Raw genomic sequence first — 16867 nt, forward strand, 5'->3', positions numbered from 1 at the left:
ACACGGGGCAAAGGAAGATGTGACTGGGGTATGGATGAGTCACGGGACAAAGGAAGATGTGACTGGGGAATGGGAGAGCCATGGGGCAAAGGAAGATGTGACTGGGGTATGGGAGAGTCATGGGGCAAAGGAAGATGTGACTGGGGTATGGGAGAGACATGGGGCAATGGAAGATGTGACTGGGGTATGGGAGAGACATGGGATAAAGGAAGATGTGACTGGGGTATGGGAGAGTCACGGGGCGAATGAAGATGTGTCTGGGGTATGGGAGAGTCATGGGGCAAAGGAAGATGTGATTGGGGTATGGGAGAGTCACGGGGCAAAGGAAATGTGACTGGGGTATGGGAGAATCACGGGGCAAAGGAAAATGTGACTGGAGTATGGGAGAGTCACGGGGCAAAGGAAGATGTGACTGGGGTATGGGAGGGACATGGGGCAAAGGAAGATGTGACTGGAGTATGGGAGAGTCACGGGGCAAAGGAAGATGTGACTGGGGTATGGGAGAATCACGGGGCAAAGGAAGATGTGACTGGGGTATGGGAGCGAAATGGGGCAAAGGAAGATGTGACTGGAATATGGGAGAGTAAAGGGGCAAAGGGAGATGTGACTGGGGTATGGGAGAATCACGGGGCAATGGAAGATGTGACTGGGGTATGGGAAAGTCACGGGGCAATGGAAGATGTGACTGGGGTATGGGAGAGACATGGGGCAAAGGAAAATGTGACTGGGGCATGGGAGAGACATGGGATAAAGGAAGATGTGACTGGGGTATGGGAGAGTCACGGGGGGAATGAAGATGTGTCTGGGGTATGGGAGAGTCATGGGGCAAAGGAAGATATGACTGGGGTATGGGAGAATCATGGGGCAAAAGAAGATGTGACTGGGGTATGGGAGTGTAATGGGGCAAAGGAAGATGTGACTGGGGTATGGGAGAGTCAAGGGGCAATGGAAGATGTGACTGGGGTATGGGAGAGTCACGGTGCAAAGGAAGATGTGACTGGAGTATGGGAGAGACATGGGGCAAAGGAAGATGTGACTGGGGTATGGGAGAGACACGAGGCAAAGGAAGATGTGCCTGGAGTATGGAAGAGACATGGGGCCAAGGAAGATGTGACTGGGGTATGTGAGAGTCACGGGGCAAAGGAAGATGTGAGTGGGGTATGGGAGAGTCAAGGGGCAAAGGAGGATGTGACTGGGGTATGGGAGTGTCACAGGGCAAAGGAAGATGTGACGGGTTTGGGAGAGTCACGGGGCAAAGGAAGATGTGAATGGGATATGGGAGAGTCACGGGGCAAAGGAAGATGTGACTTGGGTATGCGACAGACATGGGGCAATGGAAGATGTGATTGGGCCATGGGAGAGTCATGGGGCAAAGGAAGATGTGACTGGGCTATGGGAGAGACATGGGGCAAAGGGAGATGTGATTGGGGTATGGGAGAGACACGGGGCAAAGGAAGATGTGACTGGAGTATGGGAGAGACACGGGGCAAAGGAAGATGTGATTGGGCCATGGGAGAGTCACGGGGCAAAGAAAGGTGTGACTGTGGTATGGGAGAGACAAGGGGCAAAGGGTGATATGACTGGGGTATGGGAGAGACATGGGGCAAAGGAAGACTGGGGTATGGGAGACACATGGCGCAAAGGAAGATGTGACTGGAGTATGGAAGAATCTCGGAGCAATGGAAGATGTGACTGGGGTATGGGAGAGTCATTGGGCAAAGGAAGATGTGACTGGGGTATGGGAGAGTCACAGGGCAAAGGAAGATGTGATTGGGGTATGGGAGAGTCATGGGGCAAAGGAAGATGTGACTGGGGTATGGGAGAGTCATGGGGCAAAGGAAGATGTGACTGGGGTATGGGAGAGACACGGGGCAAAGGAAGATGTGACTGGGGTATGGGAGAGACATGGGCCAAAGGGAGATGTGATTGGGGTATGGGAGAGTCATGGGGCAAAGGAAGATGTGACTGTGGTATGGGAGAGACATGGGACAAAGGAAGCTGTGGCTGGGGCATGGGAGAGTCACGGGGCAAAGGAAGATTTGACTGGGGTATGGGAGAGTCACGGAGCAAAGGGAGGTGTGACTGGGGCATGGAAGTTAGAAGGGTCAAAGGAAGATGTGACTGCGGGTATGGGAGAGTCACGGGGCTAAGGAAGAAGTGACTGGGGTATGGAAGAGTCACGGGGCAAAGGAATATGTGACTGGGTTATGGGAGAGTCATGGGGCAAAGGAAGATGTGACTGGGGTATGGGAGAGTCACCGGGCATAGGAAGATGTGACTGGGGTATGGGAGAGTCACGGGGCAAAGGAAGATGTGACTGTGGCATGGGAGAGACATGGGGTAAAGGAAGACGTGACTGGGGTATGGGAGAGTCACGGGGCAAATGAAGATGTGACTGGGGTATGGGAGAGTCATGGGGCAAAGGAAGATGTGATTGGGGTATGGGAGAATCACGAGGCAAAGGAAGATGTGACTGGGGCATGGGAGAGTCACGGGGCAAAGGAAGATGTGACTGGGGTATGGGAGAGTCACGGGGCAAAGGAAGATGTGACTGGACTATGGGAGAGACATGGGGCAAAGGAAGATGTGACTGCAGTATGGAAGAGACATGGGGCGAAGGAAGATGTGACTGGGGTATGGGAGAGTCACGGGGCAAAGGAAGATGTGACTGGGTTATGGAAGTGTCATGGGGCAAAGGGAGATGTGACTGGGGTATGGGAGAGTCATGGGGCCAAGGAAAATGTGACTGGGGTATGGGAGAGACATGGGGCAAAGGAAGATGTTACTGGGGTATGGGAGAGTCACGGGGCAAAGGAAGATGTGACTGGGGCATGGGTGAGTCACGGGGCAAAGGAAGATGTGACAGGGGTATGGGAGAGTCACGGGGCAGAGGGAGATGTTACTGGGGTATGGGAGAGTCATGGGGAAAAGGAAGATGTGATTGGGGTACGGGAGAGTCACGGGGCAAAGGAAGATGTGACTGGGGTATGGGAGAGTCATGGGGCAAGGGAAGATATGACGGGTTTGGGAGTGTCACGGGGCAAAGGAAGATGTGACTGGGGTATGGGAGAGTAATGGGGCAAAGTAAGATGTGACGGGTATGGGAGAGTCACGGGGCAAAGGAAGCTTTTGACTGGGGTATAGGAGAGTCACGGGGCAAAGGGAGATGTGACTGTGGTATGGGAGAGTCACGGTGCAAAGGAAGATGTGACTGGGGTATGGGAGAGACACGGGGCAAAGGAAGATGTGACTGGGGTATGGATGAGTCACGGGGCAAAGGAAGATGTGACTGGGCAATGGGAGAGCCATGGGGCAAAGGAAGATGTGACTGGGGTATGGGAGAGTCATGGGGCAAAGGAAGATGTGACTGGGGTATGGGAGAATCATGGGGCAAAGGAAGATGTGACTGGGGTATGGGAGTGTAATGGGGCAAAGGAAGATGTGACTGGGGTATGGGAGAGTCAAGGGGCAAAGGAAGATGTGACTGGGGTATGGGAGAGTCACGGTGCAAAGGAAGATGTGACTGGAGTATGGGAGAGACACGAGGCAAAGGAAGATGTGCCTGGAGTATGGAAGAGACATGGGGCCAAGGAAGATGTGACTGGGGTATGTGAGAGTCACGGGGCAAAGGAAGATGTGACTGGGGTATGGGAGAGTCAAGGGGCAAAGGAAGATGTGACTGGGGTACAGGAGAGACATGGGGCAAAGGAAGATGTGACTGGGGTATGGGAGAGACACGGGGCAAAGGAAGACGTGACTGGGGTATGGGAGAGACATGGGCCAAAGGGAGATGTGATTGGGGTATGGGAGAGTCATGGGGCAAAGGAAGATGTGACTGTGGTATGGGAGAGACATGGGGCAAAAGAAGATGCAACTGGGGTATGGGAAAAATGTGGGGCAAAGGAAGATGTGGCTGGGGTATGGGAGAGACATGGGACAAAGGAAGCTGTGGCTGGGGCATGGGAGAGTCACGGGGCAAAGGAAGATTTGACTGGGGTATGGGTGAGTCATGGAGCAAAGGGAGGTGTGACTGGGGCATGGAAGTTAGAAGGGTCAAAGGAAGATGTAACTGCGGGTATGGGAGAGTCACGGGGCTAAGGAAGAAGTGACTGGGGTATGAAAGAGTCACGGGGCAAAGGAATATGTGACTGGGTTATGGGAGAGTCATGGGGCAAAGGAAGATGTGACTGGGGTATGGGAGAGTCACCGGGCATAGGAAGATGTGACTGGAGTATGGGAGAGTCACGGGGCAAAGGAAGATGTGACTGGGGCATGGGAGAGACATGGGGTAAAGGAAGACGTGACTGGGGTATGGGAGAGTCACGGGGCAAATGAAGATGTGACTGGGGTATGGGAGAGTCATGGGGCAAAGGAAGATGTGATTGGGGTATGGGAGAATCACGAGGCAAAGGAAGATGTGACTGGGGCATGGGAGAGTCACGGGGCAAAGGAAGATGTGACTGGGGTATGGGAGAGTCACGGGGCAAAGGAAGATGTGACTGGAGTATGGGAGAGACATGGGGCAAAGGAAGATGTGACTGCAGTATGGAAGAGACATGGGGTGAAGGAAGATGTGACTGGGGTATGGGAGAGTCACGGGGCAAAGGAAGATGTGACTGGGTTATGGAAGTGTCATGGGGCAAAGGGAGATGTGACTGGGGTATGGGAGAGTCATGGGGCCAAGGAAAATGTGACTGGGGTATGGGAGAGACATGGGGCAAAGGAAGATGTTACTGGGGTATGGGAGAGTCACGGGGCAAAGGAAGATGTGACTGGGGCATGGGTGAGTCACGGGGCAAAGGAAGATGTGACAGGGGTATGGGAGAGTCACGGGGCAGAGGGAGATGTTACTGGGGTATGGGAGAGTCATGGGGAAAAGGAAGATGTGATTGGGGTACGGGAGAGTCACGGGGCAAAGGAAGATGTGACTGGGGTATGGGAGAGTCATGGGGCAAGGGAAGATATGACGGGTTTGGGAGTGTCACGGGGCAAAGGAAGATGTGACTGGGGTATGGGAGAGTAATGGGGCAAAGTAAGATGTGACGGGTATGGGAGAGTCACGGGGCAAAGGAAGCTTTTGACTGGGGTATAGGAGAGTCACGGGGCAAAGGGAGATGTGACTGTGGTATGGGAGAGTCACGGTGCAAAGGAAGATGTGACTGGGGTATGGGAGAGACACGGGGCAAAGGAAGATGTGACTGGGGTATGGATGAGTCACGGGACAAAGGAAGATGTGACTGGGCAATGGGAGAGCCATGGGGCAAAGGAAGATGTGACTGGGGTATGGGAGAGTCATGGGGCAAAGGAAGATGTGACTGGGGTATGGGAGAGTCACGGGGCAATGGAAGATGTGACTGGGGTACGGGAGAGAGATGGGGCAAAGGAAAATGTGACTGGGGCATGGGAGAGACATGGGATAAAGGAAGATGTGACTGGGGTATGGGAGAGTCACGGGGCGAATGAAGATGTGTCTGGGGTATGGGAGAGTCATGGGGCAAAGGAAGATGTGATTGGGGTATGGGAGAGTCATGGGGCAAAGGAAGATGTGACTGGGGTATGGGAGAGTCAAGGGGCAAAGGAAGATGTGACTGGGGTATGGGAGAGTCATGGGGCAAAGGAAGATGTGACTGGGGTATGGGAGAGTCATGGGGAAATGGAAGATGTGACTGGGGTATGGGAGAGACATGCGGCAAAGGAAAATGTGACTGGGGCATGGGAGAGACATGGGATAAAGAAAGATGTGACTGTGGTATGGGAGAGTCACGGGGCGAATGAAGATGTGTCTGGGGTATGGGAGAGTCATGGGGCAAAGGAAGATGTGTCTGGGGTATGGGAGAGTCACGGGGCAAAGGAAGCTTTTGACTGGCGTATAGGAGAGTCACGGGGCAAAGGGAGATGTGACTGTGGTATGGGAGAGACACGGGGCAAAGGAAGATGTGACTGGGGTATGGATGAGTCACGGGACAAAGGAAGATGTGACTGGGCAATGGGAGAGCCATGGGGCAAAGGAAGATGTGACTGGGGTATGGGAGAGTCATGGGGCAAAGGAAGATGTGACTGGGGTATGGGAGAGTCACGGGGAAATGGAAGATGTGACTGGGGTATGGGAGAGACATGCGGCAATGGAAGATGTGACTGGGGTATGGGAGAGACATGCGGCAAAGGAAAATGTGACTGGGGCATGGGAGAGACATGGGATAAAGAAAGATGTGACTGTGGTATGGGAGAGTCACGGGGCGAATGAAGATGTGTCTGGGGTATGGGAGAGTCATGGGGCAAAGGAAGATGTGATTGGGGTATGGGAGAATCATGGGGCAAAGGAAGATGTGACTGGGGTATGGGAGTGTAATGGGGCAAAGGAAGATGTGACTGGGGTATGGGAGAGTCAAGGGGCAAAGGAAGATGTGACTGGGGTATGGGAGAGTCACGGTGCAAAGGAAGATGTGACTGGAGTATGGGAGAAACACGAGGCAAAGGAAGATGTGCCTGGAGTATGGAAGAGACATGGGGCCAAGGAAGATGTGACTGGGGTATGTGAGAGTCACGGGGCAAAGGAAGATGTGACTGGGGTATGGGAGAGTCAAGGGGCAAAGGAAGATGTGACTGGGGTATAGGAGAGACATGGGGCAAAGGAAGATGTGACTGGGGTTTGGGAGAGACACGGGGCAAAGGAAGATGTGACTGGGGTATGGGAGCGACATGGGCCAAAGGGAGATGTGATTGGGGTATGGGAGAGTCATGGGGCAAAGGAAGATGTGACTGTGGTATGGGAGAGACATGGGGCAAAAGAAGATGCAACTGGGGTATGGGAAAGATGTGGGGCAAAGGAAGATGTGGCTGGGGTATGGGAGAGACATGGGACAAAGGAAGCTGTGGCTGGGGCATGGGAGAGACATGGGGCAAAGGAAGACTGGGGTATGGGAGACACATGGCGCAAAGGAAGATGTGACTGGAGTATGGAAGAATCTCGGAGCAATGGAAGATGTGACTGGGGTATGGGAGAGTCATTGGGCAAAGGAAGATGTGACTGGGGTATGGGAGAGTCACAGGGCAAAGGAAGATGTGATTGGGGTATGGGAGAGTCATGGGGCAAAGGAAGATGTGACTGGGGTATGGGAGAGTCACGGGGCAAAGAAAGATGTGACTGGGGTATGGGAGAGTCACGGGGCAAAGAAAGATGTGACTGGGGTATAGGAGAGACATGGGGCAAAGGAAGATGTGACTGGGGTATGGGAGAGACACGGGGCAAAGGAAGATGTGACTGGGGTATGGGAGAGACATGGGCCAAAGGGAGATGTGATTGGGGTATGGGAGAGTCATGGGGCAAAGGAAGATGTGACTGTGGTATGGGAGAGACATGGGACAAAGGAAGCTGTGGCTGGGGCATGGGAGAGTCACGGGGCAAAGGAAGATTTGACTGGGGTATGGGAGAGTCACGGAGCAAAGGGAGGTGTGACTGGGGCATGGAAGTTAGAAGGGTCAAAGGAAGATGTGACTGCGGGTATGGGAGAGTCACGGGGCTAAGGAAGAAGTGACTGGGATATGGAAGAGTCACGGGGCTAAGGAAGAAGTGACTGGGGTATGGAAGAGTCACGGGGCAAAGGAATATGTGACTGGGTTATGGGAGAGTCATGGGGCAAAGGAAGATGTGACTGGGGTATGGGAGAGTCACCGGGCATAGGAAGATGTGACTGGGGTATGGGAGAGTCACGGGGCAAAGGAAGATGTGACTGGGGCATGGGAGAGACATGGGGTAAAGGAAGACGTGACTGGGGTATGGGAGAGTCACGGGGCAAATGAAGATGTGACTGGGGTATGGGAGAGTCATGGGGCAAAGGAAGATGTGATTGGGGTATGGGAGAATCACGAGGCAAAGGAAGATGTGACTGGGGCATGGGAGAGTCACGGGGCAAAGGAAGATGTGACTGGGGTATGGGAGAGTCACGGGGCAAAGGAAGATGTGACTGGACTATGGGAGAGACATGGGGCAAAGGAAGATGTGACTGCAGTATGGAAGAGACATGGGGCGAAGGAAAATGTGACTGGGGTATGGGAGAGTCACGGGGCAAAGGAAGATGTGACTGGGTTATGGAAGTGTCATGGGGCAAAGGGAGATGTGACTGGGGTATGGGAGAGTCATGGGGCCAAGGAAAATGTGACTGGGGTATGGGAGAGACATGGGGCAAAGGAAGATGTTACTGGGGTATGGGTGAGTCATGGAGCAAAGGGAGGTGTGACTGGGGCATGGAAGTTAGAAGGGTCAAAGGAAGATGTAACTGCGGGTATGGGAGAGTCACGGGGCTAAGGAAGAAGTGACTGGGGTATGAAAGAGTCACGGGGCAAAGGAATATGTGACTGGGTTATGGGAGAGTCATGGGGCAAAGGAAGATGTGACTGGGGTATGGGAGAGTCACCGGGCATAGGAAGATGTGACTGGAGTATGGGAGAGTCACGGGGCAAAGGAAGATGTGACTGGGGCATGGGAGAGACATGGGGTAAAGGAAGACGTGACTGGGGTATGGGAGAGTCACGGGGCAAATGAAGATGTGACTGGGGTATGGGAGAGTCATGGGGCAAAGGAAGATGTGATTGGGGTATGGGAGAATCACGAGGCAAAGGAAGATGTGACTGGGGCATGGGAGAGTCACGGGGCAAAGGAAGATGTGACTGGGGTATGGGAGAGTCACGGGGCAAAGGAAGATGTGACTGGAGTATGGGAGAGACATGGGGCAAAGGAAGATGTGACTGCAGTATGGAAGAGACATGGGGTGAAGGAAGATGTGACTGGGGTATGGGAGAGTCACGGGGCAAAGGAAGATGTGACTGGGTTATGGAAGTGTCATGGGGCAAAGGGAGATGTGACTGGGGTATGGGAGAGTCATGGGGCCAAGGAAAATGTGACTGGGGTATGGGAGAGACATGGGGCAAAGGAAGATGTTACTGGGGTATGGGAGAGTCACGGGGCAAAGGAAGATGTGACTGGGGCATGGGTGAGTCACGGGGCAAAGGAAGATGTGACAGGGGTATGGGAGAGTCACGGGGCAGAGGGAGATGTTACTGGGGTATGGGAGAGTCATGGGGAAAAGGAAGATGTGATTGGGGTACGGGAGAGTCACGGGGCAAAGGAAGATGTGACTGGGGTATGGGAGAGTCATGGGGCAAGGGAAGATATGACGGGTTTGGGAGTGTCACGGGGCAAAGGAAGATGTGACTGGGGTATGGGAGAGTAATGGGGCAAAGTAAGATGTGACGGGTATGGGAGAGTCACGGGGCAAAGGAAGCTTTTGACTGGGGTATAGGAGAGTCACGGGGCAAAGGGAGATGTGACTGTGGTATGGGAGAGTCACGGTGCAAAGGAAGATGTGACTGGGGTATGGGAGAGACACGGGGCAAAGGAAGATGTGACTGGGGTATGGATGAGTCACGGGACAAAGGAAGATGTGACTGGGCAATGGGAGAGCCATGGGGCAAAGGAAGATGTGACTGGGGTATGGGAGAGTCATGGGGCAAAGGAAGATGTGACTGGGGTATGGGAGAGTCACGGGGCAATGGAAGATGTGACTGGGGTACGGGAGAGAGATGGGGCAAAGGAAAATGTGACTGGGGCATGGGAGAGACATGGGATAAAGGAAGATGTGACTGGGGTATGGGAGAGTCACGGGGCGAATGAAGATGTGTCTGGGGTATGGGAGAGTCATGGGGCAAAGGAAGATGTGATTGGGGTATGGGAGAGTCATGGGGCAAAGGAAGATGTGACTGGGGTATGGGAGAGTCAAGGGGCAAAGGAAGATGTGACTGGGGTATGGGAGAGTCATGGGGCAAAGGAAGATGTGACTGGGGTATGGGAGAGTCATGGGGAAATGGAAGATGTGACTGGGGTATGGGAGAGACATGCGGCAAAGGAAAATGTGACTGGGGCATGGGAGAGACATGGGATAAAGAAAGATGTGACTGTGGTATGGGAGAGTCACGGGGCGAATGAAGATGTGTCTGGGGTATGGGAGAGTCATGGGGCAAAGGAAGATGTGTCTGGGGTATGGGAGAGTCACGGGGCAAAGGAAGCTTTTGACTGGCGTATAGGAGAGTCACGGGGCAAAGGGAGATGTGACTGTGGTATGGGAGAGACACGGGGCAAAGGAAGATGTGACTGGGGTATGGATGAGTCACGGGACAAAGGAAGATGTGACTGGGCAATGGGAGAGCCATGGGGCAAAGGAAGATGTGACTGGGGTATGGGAGAGTCATGGGGCAAAGGAAGATGTGACTGGGGTATGGGAGAGTCACGGGGAAATGGAAGATGTGACTGGGGTATGGGAGAGACATGCGGCAATGGAAGATGTGACTGGGGTATGGGAGAGACATGCGGCAAAGGAAAATGTGACTGGGGCATGGGAGAGACATGGGATAAAGAAAGATGTGACTGTGGTATGGGAGAGTCACGGGGCGAATGAAGATGTGTCTGGGGTATGGGAGAGTCATGGGGCAAAGGAAGATGTGATTGGGGTATGGGAGAATCATGGGGCAAAGGAAGATGTGACTGGGGTATGGGAGTGTAATGGGGCAAAGGAAGATGTGACTGGGGTATGGGAGAGTCAAGGGGCAAAGGAAGATGTGACTGGGGTATGGGAGAGTCACGGTGCAAAGGAAGATGTGACTGGAGTATGGGAGAAACACGAGGCAAAGGAAGATGTGCCTGGAGTATGGAAGAGACATGGGGCCAAGGAAGATGTGACTGGGGTATGTGAGAGTCACGGGGCAAAGGAAGATGTGACTGGGGTATGGGAGAGTCAAGGGGCAAAGGAAGATGTGACTGGGGTATAGGAGAGACATGGGGCAAAGGAAGATGTGACTGGGGTTTGGGAGAGACACGGGGCAAAGGAAGATGTGACTGGGGTATGGGAGCGACATGGGCCAAAGGGAGATGTGATTGGGGTATGGGAGAGTCATGGGGCAAAGGAAGATGTGACTGTGGTATGGGAGAGACATGGGGCAAAAGAAGATGCAACTGGGGTATGGGAAAGATGTGGGGCAAAGGAAGATGTGGCTGGGGTATGGGAGAGACATGGGACAAAGGAAGCTGTGGCTGGGGCATGGGAGAGACATGGGGCAAAGGAAGACTGGGGTATGGGAGACACATGGCGCAAAGGAAGATGTGACTGGAGTATGGAAGAATCTCGGAGCAATGGAAGATGTGACTGGGGTATGGGAGAGTCATTGGGCAAAGGAAGATGTGACTGGGGTATGGGAGAGTCACAGGGCAAAGGAAGATGTGATTGGGGTATGGGAGAGTCATGGGGCAAAGGAAGATGTGACTGGGGTATGGGAGAGTCACGGGGCAAAGAAAGATGTGACTGGGGTATGGGAGAGTCACGGGGCAAAGAAAGATGTGACTGGGGTATAGGAGAGACATGGGGCAAAGGAAGATGTGACTGGGGTATGGGAGAGACACGGGGCAAAGGAAGATGTGACTGGGGTATGGGAGAGACATGGGCCAAAGGGAGATGTGATTGGGGTATGGGAGAGTCATGGGGCAAAGGAAGATGTGACTGTGGTATGGGAGAGACATGGGACAAAGGAAGCTGTGGCTGGGGCATGGGAGAGTCACGGGGCAAAGGAAGATTTGACTGGGGTATGGGAGAGTCACGGAGCAAAGGGAGGTGTGACTGGGGCATGGAAGTTAGAAGGGTCAAAGGAAGATGTGACTGCGGGTATGGGAGAGTCACGGGGCTAAGGAAGAAGTGACTGGGATATGGAAGAGTCACGGGGCTAAGGAAGAAGTGACTGGGGTATGGAAGAGTCACGGGGCAAAGGAATATGTGACTGGGTTATGGGAGAGTCATGGGGCAAAGGAAGATGTGACTGGGGTATGGGAGAGTCACCGGGCATAGGAAGATGTGACTGGGGTATGGGAGAGTCACGGGGCAAAGGAAGATGTGACTGGGGCATGGGAGAGACATGGGGTAAAGGAAGACGTGACTGGGGTATGGGAGAGTCACGGGGCAAATGAAGATGTGACTGGGGTATGGGAGAGTCATGGGGCAAAGGAAGATGTGATTGGGGTATGGGAGAATCACGAGGCAAAGGAAGATGTGACTGGGGCATGGGAGAGTCACGGGGCAAAGGAAGATGTGACTGGGGTATGGGAGAGTCACGGGGCAAAGGAAGATGTGACTGGACTATGGGAGAGACATGGGGCAAAGGAAGATGTGACTGCAGTATGGAAGAGACATGGGGCGAAGGAAAATGTGACTGGGGTATGGGAGAGTCACGGGGCAAAGGAAGATGTGACTGGGTTATGGAAGTGTCATGGGGCAAAGGGAGATGTGACTGGGGTATGGGAGAGTCATGGGGCCAAGGAAAATGTGACTGGGGTATGGGAGAGACATGGGGCAAAGGAAGATGTTACTGGGGTATGGGAGAGTCACGGGGCAAAGGAAGATGTGACTGGGGCATGGGTGAGTCACGGGGCAAAGGAAGATGTGACAGGGGTATGGGAGAGTCACGGGGCAGAGGGAGATGTTACTGGGGTATGGGAGAGTCATGGGGAAAAGGAAGATGTGATTGGGGTACGGGAGAGTCACGGGGCAAAGGAAGATGTGACTGGGGTATGGGAGAGTCATGGGGCAAGGGAAGATATGACGGGTTTGGGAGTGTCACGGGGCAAAGGAAGATGTGACTGGGGTATGGGAGAGTAATGGGGCAAAGTAAGATGTGACGGGTATGGGAGAGTCACGGGGCAAAGGAAGCTTTTGACTGGGGTATAGGAGAGTCACGGGGCAAAGGGAGATGTGACTGTGGTATGGGAGAGTCACGGTGCAAAGGAAGATGTGACTGGGGTATGGGAGAGACACGGGGCAAAGGAAGATGTGACTGGGGTATGGATGAGTCACGGGACAAAGGAAGATGTGACTGGGCAATGGGAGAGCCATGGGGCAAAGGAAGATGTGACTGGGGTATGGGAGAGTCATGGGGCAAAGGAAGATGTGACTGGGGTATGGGAGAGTCACGAGGCAATGGAAGATGTGACTGGGCTATGGGAGAGACATGGGGCAAAGGAAAATGTGACTGGGGCATGGGAGAGACATGGGATAAAGGAAGATGTGACTGGGGTATGGGAGAGTCACGGGGCGAATGAAGATGTGTCTGGGGTATGGGAGAGTCATGGGGCAAAGGAAGATGTGACTGGGGTATGGGAGAGTCATGGGGCAAAGGAAGATGTGACTGGGGTATGGGAGAGTCAAGGGGCAAAGGAAGATGTGACTGGGGTATGGGAGAGTCATGGGGCAAAGGAAGATGTGACTGGGGTATGGGAGAATCATGGGGCAAAGGAAGATGTGACTGGGGTATGGGAGTGTAATGGGGCAAAGGAAGATGTGACTGGGTTATGGGAGAGTCAAGGGGCAAAGGAAGATGTGACTGGGGTATGGGAGAGTCACGGTGCAAAGGAAGATGTGACTGGAGTATGGGAGAGACACGAGGCAAAGGAAGATGTGCCTGGAGTATGGAAGAGACATGGGGCCAAGGAAGATGTGACTGGGGTATGTGAGAGTCACGGGGCAAAGGAAGATGTGACTGGGGTATGGGAGAGTCAAGGGGCAAAGGAAGATGTGACTGGGGTATAGGAGAGACATGGGGCAAAGGAAGATGTGACTGGAGTATGGGAGAGACACGGGGCAAAGGAAGATGTGACTGGGGTATGGGAGAGACATGGGCCAAAGGGAGATGTGATTGGGGTATGGGAGAGTCATGGGGCAAAGGAAGATGTGACTGTGGTATGGGAGAGACATGGGGCAAAAGAAGATGCAACTGGGGTATGGGAAAAATGTGGGGCAAAGGAAGATGTGGCTGGGGTATGGGAGAGACATGGGACAAAGGAAGCTGTGGCTGGGGCATGGGAGAGTCACGGGGCAAAGGAAGATTTGACTGGGGTATGGGAGAGTCACCGGGCATAGGAAGATGTGACTGGAGTATGGGAGAGTCACGGGGCAAAGGAAGATGTGACTGGGGCATGGGAGAGACATGGGTTAAAGGAAGACGTGACTGGGGTATGGGAGAGTCACGGGGCAAATGAAGATGTGACTGGGGTATGGGAGAGTCATGGGGCAAAGGAAGATGTGATTGGGGTATGGGAGAATCACGAGGCAAAGGAAGATGTGACTGGGGCATGGGAGAGTCACGGGGCAAAGGAAGATGTGACTGGGGTATGGGAGAGTCACGGGGCAAAGGAAGATGTGACTGGAGTATGGGAGAGACATGGGGCAAAGGAAGATGTGACTGCAGTATGGAAGAGACATGGGGTGAAGGAAGATGTGACTGGGGTATGGGAGAGTCACGGGGCAAAGGAAGATGTGACTGGGTTATGGAAGTGTCATGGGGCAAAGGGAGATGTGACTGGGGTATGGGAGAGTCATGGGGCCAAGGAAAATGTGACTGGGGTATGGGAGAGACATGGGGCAAAGGAAGATGTTACTGGGGTATGGGAGAGTCACGGGGCAAAGGAACATGTGACTGGGGCATGGGTGAGTCACGGGGCAAAGGAAGATGTGACAGGGGTATGGGAGAGTCACGGGGCAGAGGGAGATGTTACTGGGGTATGGGAGAGTCATGGGGAAAAGGAAGATGTGATTGGGGTACGGGAGAGTCACGGGGCAAAGGAAGATGTGACTGGGGTATGGGAGAGTCATGGGGCAAGGGAAGATATGACGGGTTTGGGAGTGTCACGGGGCAAAGGAAGATGTGACTGGGGTATGGGAGAGTAATGGGGCAAAGTAAGATGTGACGGGTATGGGAGAGTCACGGGGCAAAGGAAGCTTTTGACTGGGGTATAGGAGAGTCACGGGGCAAAGGGAGATGTGACTGTGGTATGGGAGAGTCACGGTGCAAAGGAAGATGTGACTGGGGTATGGGAGAGACACGGGGCAAAGGAAGATGTGACTGGGGTATGGATGAGTCACGGGACAAAGGAAGATGTGACTGGGCAATGGGAGAGCCATGGGGCAAAGGAAGATGTGACTGGGGTATGGGAGAGTCATGGGGCAAAGGAAGATGTGACTCGGGTATGGGAGAGTCACGGGGCAATGGAAGATGTGACTGGGGTACGGGAGAGAGATGGGGCAAAGGAAAATGTGACTGGGGCATGGGAGAGACATGGGATAAAGGAAGATGTGACTGCGGGTATGGGAGAGTCACGGGGATAAGGAAGAAGTGACTGGGATATGGAAGAGTCACGGGGCAAAGGAATATGTGACTGGGTCATGGGAGAGTCATGGGGCAAAGGAAGATGTGACTGGGGTATGGGAGAGTCACCGGGCATAGGAAGATGTGACTGGGGCATGGGAGAGACATGGGGTAAAGGAAGATGTGACTGGGGTATGGGAGAGTCACGGGGCAAATGAAGATGTGACTGGGGTATGGGAGAGTCATGGGGCAAAGGAAGATGTGATTGGGGTATGGGAGAATCACGAGGCAAAGGAAGATGTGACTGGGGCATAGGAGAGTCACGGGGCAAAGGAAGATGTGACTGGGGTATGGGAGAGTCACGGGGCAAAGGAAGATGTGACTGGAGTATGGGAGAGACATGGGGCAAAGGAAGATGTGACTGCAGTATGGAAGAGACATGGGGCGAAGGAAGATGTGACTGGGGTATGGGAGAGTCACGGGGCAAAGGAAGATGTGACTGGGTTATGGAAGTGTCATGGGGCAAAGGGAGATGTGACTGGGGTATGGGAGAGTCATGGGGCCAAGGCAAATGTGACTGGGGTATGGGAGAGACATGGGACAAAGGAAGATGTTACTGGGGTATGGGAGAGTCACGGGGCAAAGGAAGATGTCACTGGGGCATGGGTGAGTCACGGGGCAAAGGAAGATGTGACAGGGGTATGGGAGAGTCACGGGGCAGAGGGAGATGTTACTGGGGTATGGGAGAGTCATGGGGAAAAGGAAGATGTGATTGGGGTACGGGAGTGTCACGGGGCAAAGGAAGATGTGACTGGGGTATGGGAGAGTAATGGGGCAAAGTAAGATGTGACGGGTATGGGAGAGTCACGGGGCAAAGGAAGCTTTTGACTGGGGTATAGGAGAGTCACGGGGCAAAGGGAGATGTGACTGTGGTATGGGAGAGACACGGGGCAAAGGAAGATGTGACTGGGGTATGGATGAGTCACGGGACAAAGGAAGATGTGACTGGGCAATGGGAGAGCCATGGGGCAAAGGAAGATGTGACTGGGGTATGGGAGAGACATGCGGCAATGGAAGATGTGACTGTGGTATGGGAGAGACATGCGGCAAAGGAAAATGTGACTGGGGCATGGGAGAGACATGGGATAAAGAAAGATGTGACTGTGGTATGGGAGAGTCACGGGGCGAATGAAGATGTGTCTGGGGTATGGGAGAGTCATGGGGCAAAGGAAGATGTGATTGGGGTATGGGAGAATCATGGGGCAAAGGAAGATGTGACTGGGGTATGGGAGTGTAATGGGGCAAAGGAAGATGTGACTGGGGTATGGGAGAGTCAAGGGGCAAAGGAAGATGTGACTGGGGTATGGGAGAGTCACGGTGCAAAGGAAGATGTGACTGGAGTATGGGAGAGACACGAGGCAAAGGAAGATGTGCCTGGAGTATGGAAGAGACATGGGGCCAAGGAAGATGTGACTGGGGTATGTGAGAGTCACGGGGCAAAGGAAGATGTGACTGGGGTATGGGAGAGTCAAGGGGCAAAGGAAGATGTGACTGGGGTATAGGAGAGACATGGGGCAAAGGAAGATGTGACTGGGGTTTGGGAGAGACACGGGGCAAAGGAAGATGTGACTGGGGTATGGGAGAGACATGGGCCAAAGGGAGATGTGATTGGGGTATGGGAGAGTCATGG

The sequence above is a fragment of the Somniosus microcephalus genome, chromosome 4, assembly GCF_052327205.1.
Source record: "Somniosus microcephalus isolate GS21.2 chromosome 4, FLI_Smic_1.0, whole genome shotgun sequence".
Classification (NCBI taxonomy): Eukaryota; Metazoa; Chordata; class Chondrichthyes; order Squaliformes; family Somniosidae; genus Somniosus; species Somniosus microcephalus.